We start from the raw sequence: 13839 nt of genomic DNA on the forward strand, positions 1-13839 counted from the left end.
AAAGGACTGATGTCCTGTAACAGTGCATGGCCTCAGTAGGATCAATCAGTTAGATCTCTTCTGCAGGAAACAGGGAAATGGACAGAGGTAACTTAGGTCCAAGCCTTGATGGCTCTAAATCAGGACCTGGACCTAATAGCCTCTTCCAGAACATGTTTAGTCAGTAACCAAGTCAGTAAACTCCCTTCTGATATCTTGGATGATAATTATCTAAATAGGCCTCCTCCTGATAGAACCCAGGTTGCTGGAGAAAACAGGCCATCCCTGATGAAGGGGACACTGACCATCTCTCACTGTTCCTCCTCCTAATAGATGTGAGGGTTTCTCCCTCATTCATTTCCTGGGCTAATGGCTATAGTTGGAGCCAACTGTGGTTAGTCTACCTCAGGATGAGGACTTTAAGGAATATCCCCAAGCAGCTGCCAAAACTCCCTTTGTTTCAGGGAAATGCCCTGACTTCTCCAGCCCAACAAGGACTGGATATTTCCACTTTGGTGGGGGGAAGAAAAAACTAAAAACATGACATCTGCTCGTCTGTCAGCTAATGAGGCTTAGAACTGGGAACGATCTTTCTCTGCCTTCTGGCAGCGTCTGGCATCTTCCGCCTCCCCCTCCTCCTCCTATTTCTGCAGCACCTTGGGTACGGCCTGTATAACTGGTTCCTATATCATCCTCAGTGCCTCTGGCATCATTGGCTCCTCCTCCTCCCCTCGCTGTCAAGGAGCGAAGAGCACCCCCTTGGACTTAACACCGCCCACTTCAGATTTCCCCACCAGTGTCCCAGGTAAAAATTGACAGTGGGGATAAAATTGATTAACTTTTAAGTGGACCCGGGTGGAACAGAATTTGGTATTTAAACTAATTTATGTCTGTTGGTTTAAGATAGGTCTTCAGCATTAAGTATAAAACTTTTATTGGGGTGCCTGGGTGGCACGGCGGTTAAGCTTCTGCCTTTGGCTCAGGGCATGATCCCGGCGTTATGGGATCGAGCCCCACATCAGGCTCCTCTGCTATGAGCCTGCTTCTTCCTCTGCCACTCCCCCTGCTTGTGTTCCCTCTCTCTCTGGCTGTCTCTATCTCTGTCGAATAAATAAATAAAATCTTTAAAAAAAATAAAAATAAAAAAATAAAACTTTTATTCTACTAAGGTTTACTAAAGGCCAAATAAGCTCATGTTTTCTCTGTTGCAGTATGTTAGCAAAAACATGACTTAAGACAATAGATAGCTCATTTCGTCTGTCTCAAAGTTTTCATGGGTAATTGTTAAAATAGTGTTCAAAATCTTTGGTAACCTGAAGCTTTAGAGTTTTGTTTGTTCAATTGGGATTGAATTCATTGGACATCTAGGTCTTTTCCAAATGGGAGAAAGTGCTAAGGCATTGATTACTAAACATAAAGTTTATCTGCTTTTGACTTCTTATTGCAGAGAAGCTAAGGATATTTGGGTCTGTTGGAAAGCCCGCTTTGTTCTTAAATGTATCTGTAAATTTGCCCTCTAAAGAATTCTGGTGTAATGGTTCACAATTAGTTACTAAGGTTTAACAGTTAAAATTCTGCTCAATGTAATTAAGACTGATGGAAATAAGGGAAGCAACTCTGTGTGTATAAGAACGATGTAAGGAATGGGGATACATTTTTTTTTTTTTGATGGTAAAAGAAGGTAATTTTGTCCTGAGACTGGTTTAAGAGAAATTATTTGGGACAAATCTGAATGCAAAGGAAAGTTGTAGAACGTTTGTGAAGGGAAATCTTTAGGAAGGAATTTTAAGTGTGGTCAGGACAGACTAAAGTTGAAATGAATGGATTTTTAAAATACACTGGCGCTGCACCTAGCTGGCTAAGTTGGTTAAGCGTCTGACTCTTGGTTTAAGCTCAGGTCATGGTCTTGGGGTGGTGGGATTGAGTTCCCTGTCAGACTCCACACTAGGGGTGGAGTCTGCTTGGGATTCTCTTTTCCTCCTTCCCCTCCCCCACACTCTCAAGCTTGCTCTCTCTCTCTCTCTCTGTCTCTGAAACAAACAAATAAATAAAATCCTTTTAAAAAATACACTGGTGTAAGATTGAAATTCTGCTTTCTCTCTGTTAAAAAGACAAGTTTTCTTGGATTGTTTGTCTGCTCTTGATAAGAAAATGTAAACAAAGTTGTTTTCTCTCTGTCCAGAAAAACCAGTTTCTATGTTTTGTCTTTATCAGGTCTTTGATGGTCTATAATCCTATTTAGGCATGTGCTTTAAAACTTTCTAAGGTTTTAAAAACTTCCCCAAGATTTAAATCATAAATGAAGTCTCTGACTAATTAGGCTTGTTTATTTGGTATGTTACATTCTGGTAGAGGTCATCACTCAATATTCTGATTATTGAAGTTTTCTGTGTCGCAGAAATAACTGTATTTGCTTGTCAATTGCATCAGAATGAACTCTCATATCACATCATTAACAATGTCCATATCTGAGTTTTTGTCATTTATAAGTGTTCTGATGTTCTTATAAAACATGTTTCATCTTCAAGGAGATTCATAAAAAGGACTTTTAGGACAAATACAGGTATTCGATATCTTTAAGATCATAAAACTGAAATGGGTAAGAATTTCCAGAACTAAAACCTGCATTCAAACTAAATAAGAATTAGTAACATAGGACTAAATGAATTGAGAAATATGGTTATAGTTTTTGTGATTCTTGTTTAAAATATTGCTGATTCTCTAATGTTCTTCTAGATTAAGGAAACTTTCTCTTAAGATATCTATGACTTAGAAAAATATGATATAATATTCCTTTGTGAACACATTGAGGAATTTAACTTTTCTCTCTACCCGAATCCTCTGAAATTCAAAAAGTCTCAGTAAGTATTCTTTCTTCCATGGCAATCATAATCATTTGCATAAGTTCAATAAGAATCTGTTCTCCTTGTAACCAGACACCATTGGAAACATTGGTTATTACCAAGGCTTTAACTGGAATGTCATATTTGAGAGAGACATGCATAGACGCAGATATGACTAGACAGCTTTAAAAAATTGAGGTTGACTTTATGAAACCTGGAGCCATAAAGCCCCTTAGAAATGTTGGCCTGATACCTTGCTTACAGAGTTCCCAGCAGCCTTACCAGGTGAGTAAAGAATGTCACTTCCTGGCAGGTGCAGGAATCTCAGGACACTTTGGGGACCTCCAGAAGAGGAATTCACCCAAATCTACAGGTATTGCAGGCATGTTTAATGGCAACTATTTGGCTTGGCTTCTGGCCTTGAGAGGCTACTAAAAGTTCAATCTAGATTCCTTATGAAAAGTTCCAGCAAAGACGATTTTGAATGATCTATATGGCCAATTGCTATTCTTGCTATGTAAATAGTCTTGTTATGTAAATAATTAGGTCATGTCTGTTAAAATTGGTCTTGTTTTTCAAACGAATTAGTCTTGATTTGGCTATCTCTGGAATTAGGGGTGATTATAGAGAGAAAGAATTATGTTTCAATAACACACCTTTGTGGATGTTAAATTGAAGTTCTGATTGTCTTTGATTGCTATTTGCCTAAGCTAGACAACTTGAGGTAAACTTCAGAGAAATTGCCACAATAGCTCATGTATAGACAATCTTCATGCTTGTTATTCTGTGGGGATAATGACAAGACCTCAGGGGCATATGATTATTTGAACAGCTGGAAAATGGGATTGATTCCCAACAATTGTATGACTCAACTAGCAACTTGACCAATTCTGTATGGCTGGAATGACAATATCATTCCCTAAAAGCCACAGTGTACCCCACACCATGGGGTTAACTATGAACTTGGGGAGATAATGGATGATGCCACTTTCCTTATGACTGGATTGGATGATGCACTTGGGGATGCCCTTATCTCCTGAGACAAGTCTTCTCCCACTTGCCAGTGATTTGTCTTAATTAGGATATTGTTAAGGCTAGACCTCAAAGAGGGCTTCTTGATGGTTTTATCCCTTGGCCATATTTGTCCTAGGAACTACCTCTATTGATATAAAACTGCAAATAGAGGCTTTAGCCAAGCATACAACAGCCCTCCTGGTGGAAGAAGCCTCAAACCTTATTATGGGACAGTCCCTGACAGTGATGACTCCACATCAGGTCCACAGTGTCTTAGAGACCAAAAGCCACCAATGGATGACAGGAGGCTGACTCATTAAATACCAGGCTATGCTCTTAGATACACCTGAAATAATACTTAAAACATGTCAGCTACTCTTATGCCCAGGCCCAACCATCGTATTTCCATGTTAGAACATGACTGCTCAGAGATTATTGATCTTGTTTATTCTAGCAGACCAAATTTAAAAGATTCCCCTATTGAACATGCAGGTGACAGTTGATTTACTGATGGCAGTGGTTTCATGGAAAAGGGGAAAAGAAAAGCTGGGTATGCTATAAGTCAGTCTAATTCAGACCGTGGAGGCCAAAGCCCTCCCAGCACATGTGTCTGCCCAAAAAGCAGCGTTAATAATGCTTGCTCATGCTTTACGATTAGCAAAGGGCCTCGAAATTAATATCTATACTAACTCTAGGGGCGCCTGGGCGGCACAGTCGTTAAGTGTCTGCCTTCGGCTCAGGGCGTGATCCCGGCGTTATGGGATCGAGCCCCACATCAGGCTCCTCTGCTAGAAGCCTGCTTCTTCCTCTCCCACTCCCCCTGCTTGTGTTCCCTCTCTCGCTGGCTGTCTCTCTGTCACATAAATAAGTAAAATCTTAAAAAAAAATACTAACTCTAAATATGCCTTCCTAGTCCTACAGGCCCATGGAGCAATTTGGAAGGAAGGGGAATTATTATCAAGCCATAATTTCCCAATCAAATATGGGCCTGAAATTATGACTCTTCTTGAGGCTATACACCTACCTAAGGAGGTAGCTGTAATTCCCCTCAAAGGACATCAAAAGGATATGACCTTAGAATCTAAAGGCAACAATTTGGCAGGCCGTGCAGCCAAGCAGGCAGTACAAAATAAACAAATATTAAGTCCTAATACCAGTCTTAACTCCAATAAAGTCCATAACTCCTGTCTATTCAGACCAAGAAGTTCACATAGCTCAGAAACGAGGATATTCACAAAATGCACAGGACTGGCTTCTTAACCTTTATACCCACAAATAACCAATGAAAGGTAATACAGGGTTTACAACAGGCTACCCATTTGGGTAAGAAGGCCCTGGAACAAATGGTTAAAAACACCTGTGATGGAATTAGCTTAACCACTACCATTAAACAGGTCTGCAATCACGTGTTGTCTGTGCACAAGCAAATCCAGAGGGTGCGACTGGCCCAGGCCCTCTTTTAGGGCCAGTCCAAAGGCGGAGGACATATCCTGGAGAGGACTGGCAAGTAGATTTTATGCAAATGCCACATTGTAAAGCCTATAAGTACTTGTTTATGTAAACACCTTTACTGGATGGATAGAGACCTTTCCTTATAAAACAGAAAAGACCACTGAGGTGACAAAAACTTTGCTAAGAGAAATTGTCCATAGATTTGGACTCCCTCGGTCCCTGTAAAGTGACAATGGACCATCTTTTACTGCACAAATAACTCAGCAAATAGCTCAGGCCTTAAAAATTACTATTTACATTGGGCCTGGCATCCACAATCTTTTGGAAAGGTGGCCCTCCAAAACCAAATAGCCTTTGATATCCTGATTGCCATTCAAGGAGGTCCAGAATTAGATGGCTGGCTCCTAATGGGACCCAATGGCTATATGGCTCTGTCTCGTGGCCATGGCTTCCTCCAGGCTGGATAGGCCACTGTACTCTTGGGCTTTGCCTGGGTGCATAGGAACATTATTAAAACCATTACGAACTCAGCCAACCTTCCAAATTTAAAACAACGGCAGAGATGTTCTGTGTTTCATTGGTATGACCACCTAGCATCCATCTTTGTTCCCTATTTGGTACTGGAGAATGTCGTTTGGCACACAGAAGCTCTTAATAAGTACATAGTCAAAGCCCTAAATGACACTCAGAATAGCATTTCCCTATTAAATACTGAAGTAACACAAATGCGTAAAGCTGTTTTACAAACTAGAATAGCATTAGATGTTTTAACTGCTGCACAAGGTGGAAGTTGTGCTATCATAAAAAGAGAATGCTGGGTATACATTCCAGATTATCACAAAAACATTTCTGGGTTTCTAATGACATGAATATTCAAATTGGCACTTTAAACGACCCCACTCTTTCCTTAAATGATTGGTTGAACTCCTGGACTGAAGAGGATTTTTGTCAACTACCAAAGGGCTTTTATTGGGGCTTCTTTTTTCTTTTTGTTATTCTAATTATGTTTTGCTGTTTTCTCCCATGTCTCTCCACCTGGTGCCAAGACTCCTTTACTGCCATAACCTCAAGCTAACAGATGCTCCTTTCCACTTCGGAAGATCCATACATGTGGTCTCCCTTGAATTCAGCTACCTCTGCCTTTCATAACTCCTATACATTATGCCCCCAACTGACCAGTGTTGACCCACAGGTAGGGACATGTCCACACCCCTATTCATCAGGAAGAAGTTATAGAAGATAACACCTTCCACCCTTAGCAACCTCAAAGATTTAAGGGTCAAAATTATTCCGGGGGGGATGATGTGGGAAACAAAGGCAAAAGAAAATTTAAATTTCCTTACTACTTACAGCCCATTGACAAGTCCTTGAAACAGGCAGAGTGACGACCTTCCTCTGGGAGCTCAGCTGCCTCAATGTTGACACTTTGGAAATCTTAGCCCGACACCGCCCCCCCCCCCCCCCGCCCAGGATCCTGTGAGTCTACTTTAAACATATAGAAATTCCTTTGGAAACTTTATCTCTACCCCCCAAGATATATGTTAGCCATCATCCTCCAAGCATATGGCCCACTCAAATACATCTGAAGGGTCTTGTGACTGAGTTTTTACTAAACAGTAATAAATGACCTTTTCCAACAATAGCTAGTTCACTCAGGGTTCTGGAAACCTTGTTTCCAAAATACCTTGGAGGTTCGTGCTGTCCCTAACCCCGCCCCCCATTTTAAAAGTACACAATTGGCCACTTCTCACCACCCCAGTGCAGCTCTTTCTGTGCATGGGTCCAGTCCCTGTGCTTTAATAAAACCACCTTTTCGCACTGAAGATATTCTCAAGAATTCTTTCTTGACCATTTGCTTGAACCCCAATATTTCCATATCACAAGAGACCCAAAGCTTTAGCTAAAGCTGTTAAGGTGCATATAAGATTTTTCCTTTTGTCTTGTTCTATGTCCTAAGAGCTTGGCTTTGTGACCAATGAGAATATTCTCTTTGGTCTCCATCATCTGGAGGGTGTACTTACCAGGGTACACCTTGGTGGCCAGTCGAAAAGACTGGGGGAATCTAACTCTGACTCTCTCTCTCCCCCACCTTTCATCCTAGGCCTGGCGACCTCTCAGTGGTGTTCCTCATGAGAAGTTCTAGACCATAGGAACCTTTGTCTTCTCAACCTTCATTGCTTATGACAGATTAGCGGTCTGTGACTGGAGGTGTCTTATGATTTCATGGGAGACCAGAGACACCATTTTCAGTACACCATCCTTACTGCCTGTGCAGTGAAGACCTTTTCTTGCTTAGACTAATCTTGGGAGTAAACTTTCGGATACGGGGGCTGCATCATCTATGCCTTCTTTGAATGCCTCTTGTGTCTTTGGTTAAGCCATTAAAAGGCTTATAGCTTTGAGTTGCTATTAATAGACCCTACTCCTCAATGGCCAGATGACAGATCCTTTAAATTGGCTATATTTAAAAGAAAAATATTCTTTATAGAATTCTCAATTGTCTTATTAGTGTAACAGCTGGCCTTAGGGATTCCTTTGATAAAATAATAGAAATTAGATTTAAGACAAAAATAAATGTCCACATCCAATGCAAATTTTCCTAAAATCTGCCTGTTTCAACTTCCCTTTCCCTACAAAGTGCACAGGGAGCATCCAGCCTATTCTCTAGGTTCAAAGTATGCAAGTTGCTTATGTAAATGCTGAATGCCAGGAAATTAACTTAATAAAAGCACCCAAGATTGGCAGTGAGGCTGGCTTTGTTTCTACCTCCCGGGGCTCTATAATCAGGATCTGCCAGCTTTAGGCATTCCTGTGCCATGTCCTTTACAGGTATGTCCTCGATCTCTCACTGGAGAAAAATTCTTTCGCCTGGACAGCAGCAGACCTTTTAAATTACAAAGGCTTTTTTTTTCCCTCCAGAAAATCCTAACAAATTTAGAGAGGAATTAGTTGATGACTATTCATAACCTCCCTTCCCAGAGGAAACAGAACCAAAATTTCTCTGAGGCCCTCCTACAAATGATCTCAAAAGGCTAATATTCTAGGACTAATAGAAGCAAGGTTTAATTGTGTACCCAGAAAAGAGGCTTTTGTTGAAATGCTTTATACAGACTTTACAAAGGCATAGGTCTTTTGATTCTCATTTTACTTAAAAATCCCCCTGATATAAAGAAGCAAATTTAGTTTAAAAAGCAGGCCAGTCCCTTGATATTCAGGCTGTAATCCAGTTCTTTGGGAGAATTAGAAACAACTGTCTTTGTCTTACAAATCTCTCAAAACCAGAAATGCAACTCTAAAAATAAAAGTCAAAGCCCACCCATTTTTACTAATCCCCAAAACTCACCTATTCCTCTCAATATGTTGGTAGATATAAATACAATATCAGAACAAAATTCCCTGTACTTAAAAAAAAAAAAGGTAAATTTTTGATAGCAATTACCCTGAAATTTGAGGGGAAAAAACATTTTTATTTCTCTGTCCCTTGAAATTATAAATATTATCATGTCTTTGAAAGGTAAATACAGCCCACCATCACCTGAGGCTGAAGGAAAGAAGGGAGGGAGGAAGGCTTTTTATAATAAAAACGGCTAAAATGGCTCTCGTGGTCAGACTCCAGCACCTCTGATAATAAGCAGATATGCTCCCAATCTCCACCTCCGAGAGAACTTGGACACTTATTCTGTGCTTTTGTGATGTAAATCTCCTTCCCCCATCTTCCTTAGGACCTAAGGGCCATTCTTTGAAATACAAATTTAAAGAGAGTTTTTCATCAGGGAAAAAAAAAATCGAGGGAGGTATTTAAAAATTGGGTCTTTCTGTCCTCTTCACAAATATTAGCAAAAATAAAAGCTCTAAGATTTTGTTTCTATCTGAGTGTGTGACCATATATGTTGTAAATATGAGGCATTTTCTCTACTTCCAGGTGGTATTGCTTAAATTAATTTGCTAAAGAGCTCTTTTAGTTGGTTTGAAGTCAAGCATTTGTAAAACTTGGGCATTCTAAAACTCAGGAAGAGAAACTAACCCAAATGTTTTTCTTGTTTACATGATCCGGGAAAATATTCAGTATTAAAAAGCTAATAGAAGTTGTTAGTTTAATTAAAATAGACATATATTTAGAGTTATCAGCATTAAATGTAAAACTTTTATTCTGCCTATATTTACTGAAAGTCAAGTATGTTCATGCTATATCTCCGTTGCAAAATTCGCCAAAAGAAAAAAAATTTCAAATAATCATTGACTTTATCTAATGCCTCATGATGCTTTGTGGGTAATCTAAACACAATTATTAAGAACAAGTAAATTAAATAGATGTAAATAAGATAAAAGCTTTGTAGGTAAACTTTTAAATAGCTTCCAAAATCTTTCATAACCTGAAACTTTATAAAGTTTTGCTAAGTTAAATGATACATTGTTAAATTTGTTGAATATCTAGATCATTTCCAAACAAGATAAAACAATGAAACATTAAGTACTGAACATTGGTTTATTTACTTTTGTTTAATTACAGAGAAACTAACGATAAATTCAGGTCTGCTAGTAAACATGATTTGTGCTTTATTGAATGGTTGTACTATGAAAAAGCACACATTTCTGGAAATTATAAAATGTATTTATAAATTTGCCAACCTAAAGAATACTGGTGTAACAGTTCACAAATTGCTTACTACTTAGTTTTCATTAGAAATTACGGTTTCTAAGAGAAAAATTTTAATAAATGTAATTAAGGCTACTGAAAATAATAAAGAAAATAATTTTGTATGCAAGGAAAGTAAGATGTGTGTCTGGGGATTAAAAAAAGAAGAAGAAGAAGAAGCATGAGGAATGGGAACACATTTTTGTTGAGGGAAAAGAGAGTAATTTTGTCCTAAATAGAGGCTGGTTATTTAAGGAGGGAAAACTTAGGACAAAATCCGAATGCAAAAATGTTGCAGAAGGTTTATGGAAAAGGAATCTGGAAAGGAATTTTATGTGTGGTTAGTACTGGCTAAGATTAGAGTCAATTTAAGCAAGTAAATGAGTTTTAATATTAAAAATACACTGAGGCAAAATTAAAATTTTGTCTCTCTCTTTGGTAAAAGGACAAAGTTTTCTTGAACTATTGGTCTGCTCTTAATAAGAAGTTGCAAACAAAAGTTTTTCTTCACCTTTAAATTTATCTACCTGGAAAACAAGCACTCTGTGTTTTGCCAAAATAATTTCCTACATTTATCAAGTCCGATTACTTAAGGAAACGGAGTTTTAATATTTAAAAGGTTAAATATTGCTTACAACGATTTAACCTTCTGTATTTGCCTTTGAAATCTTTTTTGTCTATTTGGTTAAATACATAATTAAAAATTGTTTCATAATAATTTATGATCCCAAAAGGAAATTCTAAAATGATATCTTTTGACCACACTCTAACTGACGTGTTCCAGAGCACTCCTGGAACATTTCAAAGATTTTGTGAGAAATTAAATGAAGTAGGCTTATTTGGCATGTTAAATTACATGGGAAGTATTGTCAAATAAGGGATAGTAAACCCTATTGGGTTATATTTATGCAGATATTTTATTAAACTAAGTGTTCTAAAAATTGTACGACACTCTTAGAAATCTGATGTCCTGGTATGTTCTTACCTTGGAGTGTTGTGTGTCACAAATAACCAAGTTTCTTTGTCAATTGCATTGCAATGAGGTCTAATCAGATCTTTAACTGTGGTCACTTGTAAGTCTTGTCATTTACAGTTACTGTTTTACTTCAGTGCTGTTACAAATGTGTTTTATCTTAAGTGACACTGAGAAAAAAACTCTGAGTACAGGTTTCTGATCATCTTAAGATCACAAAATTGAACTAGGTAAGAATTTCTAAAACCAGTGGAAAAACTGGATTCAAAGAATTAACAACTTGGGACTGCATGAAGAGGATGATTATCATTTTTATGACTTTTTGTTTAAAACATTGCTGATATTTTTAAATGTTGTGGTTTTCCAGATTTCAGGAAACTTTTTCTTAAGTTGACTGACTTATATCAATGTGATAAATTATACATTTGTAAGCAGAATTGAAACATTTATCTTTTCCTCCCTACCTTGTCCCTCCAGAATTTAAAAACCCTCAGTGAGTATTCTTATATTTTCATGGCAATATATTTATTTGCATAAGTTCAATAAGAAACTGTTCTCCTTATAACAAGATATAATTGGAAACATTGGTTGTATTACCAAGACTTTGACTAGAATTTCATATTTTAAGGAGACATACATAGACTCAGATATGACCAGACTGCTTTAAGGAACTAAGGCTGACTTTATGGAGCCAACAAAGTCCCTTGGATATATTAGCCTGGTACCTTGCTTTCAGAGTTCCCAGCAGCCTATGTGGTGAGTAAAATCATTTCGTGGCAGGTATAGGAACCTCAGGACATTTTGGGAACCTCAAGAAGAGAGTAACCCAAATCCACAAGTATTGCAGGCAAAATCTCATGGCAAGTATTTGACTAGGCCTCTGGCCTCAAAAGACTGTTTATTAAGAATTCAATCTAGATATACCTTATGAAAACTTTTAGCAAAGCAGGTTTTTAATTTTTTTTTATTTATTTAAGTAATCTCTACACCCCACATGGGACTTGAACCCATGACCCTGAGATCAAGAGTTGCACAGTCTTCCAACTGAGCCAGCCAGGTGCCCCAAAGCAGGTTTTTAAAAAGCTTCTATGGCCAACTGCTATTCTTGTTGCACTTATGTAAATAATCAGGCCAAGTATTTTTTGTTTGTTTGCTTGCTTGTTTTTGAAACCAGACTTATTTTGCAAACAAATTATTAATTTGGCTATATCGGTAGAAATGACGGTGATTATAGAGAAAAAATAGGTTTCAACAACAGACCTGAGTAAATATTAGATTCTAGACTAGATCCTGATTTCTTCTAGTGTCCTCCAATGCCTGGCTACAACCCTCCAAACTAATGTTTTTTATTTTTCTCTCACTTACTGAGTTGGATTCATTTGAGAACTAAAATGCCCTTTTTCCTGAAGCCCTGCAAACTAAGTATGAACAACTTGATGTAAACCTCAGAGAAATCACCATGACAGCTCACATATAGGCAATCTTCATGGGCAAAAATATCATCAAAGACATTCAAACCACAAACCAGAAAAATCTGTCACTGGCTGCTTTCACACTATCTGAAGATGCTTCAAGCTGGACATCTAGAAATTTTCTCTATTGTCTACCCTTCAGAGCTCAGAAACTGGCTTATAACTTGAGCCAATCATTAACCATTGTTTTTCTTTTGTTTCCATAGAAATGCCTCTTATTTAATACCTCAGTGCTTGAACCATAGACCTAACTTTGAGGACACACCTGAAATACCATCTCCTGGAATGAGTTTAACTAAATTGAACTATTGGCAGGACTGGTTCAATGAGCAGAGACAATCTACCAGCTCAACTTTTAATGTGTGAAATGCCAGGGAAGTTTCAGAGGAGGGAACTACAGACTGCCCCAAGATGGGCCACTTTGGCGTGAACATTATTTTGAGTTAAAAGCAGTCAAAAGCCAGCAGATTCAGGAAAAGCTCTTTATCTCCCCCCAGCTGCCTGCTTATACCAGGAAGAGAGCTATAGAGGAGATTCCTCTGTACCTAAAAAACTTATCTGCATGATAGGGCAATCTCTGTTTTTCAAACACCTCCTTTCACCCTCCTGTTAATGCTTCCCCCCATCCCTTGTACCCTCAGACCCCTAACCCCTCTCCTTAGCTCATATAAGCCTCATGTTGCCTCAATGTCTTTGAAATTCCATGTCTGTGTGGATTCTCCATATGTACAAAACTAAACATGATTTTCTCCCATTAATCTGTCTTTTCTCAATTCGATGATTAGTCCAGCTAGAACAAATTTGAAGAGCAGAGGAAATTCTTCCTGCCCTCCACAGCCTCCACCATAGACTTTGATCATATCACTAGTAGCTCTTTATACATTTTGTTTACTTCCTGGTCTGTCTTCTTCCTGGACATAGAAAGCATTTTATTTGCTTTACATTTGTAGGACCTGACCCATAGTAAGTACTAAATAAATGTTAGCAGGTGAAATCTCACCTCAGCCACCATATGGCATTCATGTCCCTTTTCCTCCTTCCTACTTAAGGCCCTTTTGGGGGCTGTCTGTGGCCAGGCTGCTGGGTTTCATTGTGTGAAGGTGGATGAGGCAGTCTGACCTCTGCTATCAATGGCCATGGTCAAGAATGTTTTGTGAATACCTAAGGCCCAGTTTCCCAGTGTTCCCAGAGCTCTGTGCCACTTCTGGGATTGCCAGATAAAACACAGAATGCCCAGTTAAACCCAAATTTCAGATAAACAAGGAATACTGTTTTAGTATAAGTATATCCCACTCAGTTGTAGGAAATTTTACCACCCCAAGATATGTCTTTTTGGCACATTGATTATTCTAAGTTGGTTATTTTTAATAAATTGAAGGCACAAGAGAAGCTCTGAAAACCAAGTAGAAGTTACCTTTTTGTAAGAGACATTTACATGTATAAGGGGAAAATCTCCATTTGTAAGGGTGT

General features: G+C 38.5%; 2 protein-coding genes across 6 annotated transcripts in view; one reads left to right on the forward strand and one right to left on the reverse strand.

The window, feature by feature from the left end:
- LAMB3 (laminin subunit beta 3) overlaps positions 1 to 13839 on the reverse strand; it is a 130738-nt gene that overhangs the window by 80565 nt on the left and 36334 nt on the right. The gene's annotated exons all lie outside the window — the stretch shown is intronic.
- The window catches only part of HSD11B1 (hydroxysteroid 11-beta dehydrogenase 1), a 61383-nt gene that overhangs the window by 13124 nt on the left and 34420 nt on the right, over positions 1 to 13839 (forward strand). Inside the window, exon 1 of one of the 5 annotated variants that reach the window (XM_045787817.2) lies at positions 3177 to 3195. The exons of the other annotated variants lie outside the window; for them this stretch is intronic. The gene's annotated coding sequence lies outside the window, so the exon portion shown is untranslated. Of the gene's footprint in view, positions 1 to 3176; positions 3196 to 13839 lie in introns of those variants that run through there. 5 annotated transcript variants of the gene reach the window in all.

Source organism: Ursus americanus, chromosome 2 (genome assembly GCF_024610735.1).
Source record: "Ursus americanus isolate L20-20 chromosome 2, mUrsAme1.1.p, whole genome shotgun sequence".
Lineage (NCBI taxonomy): Eukaryota > Metazoa > Chordata > Mammalia > Carnivora > Ursidae > Ursus > Ursus americanus.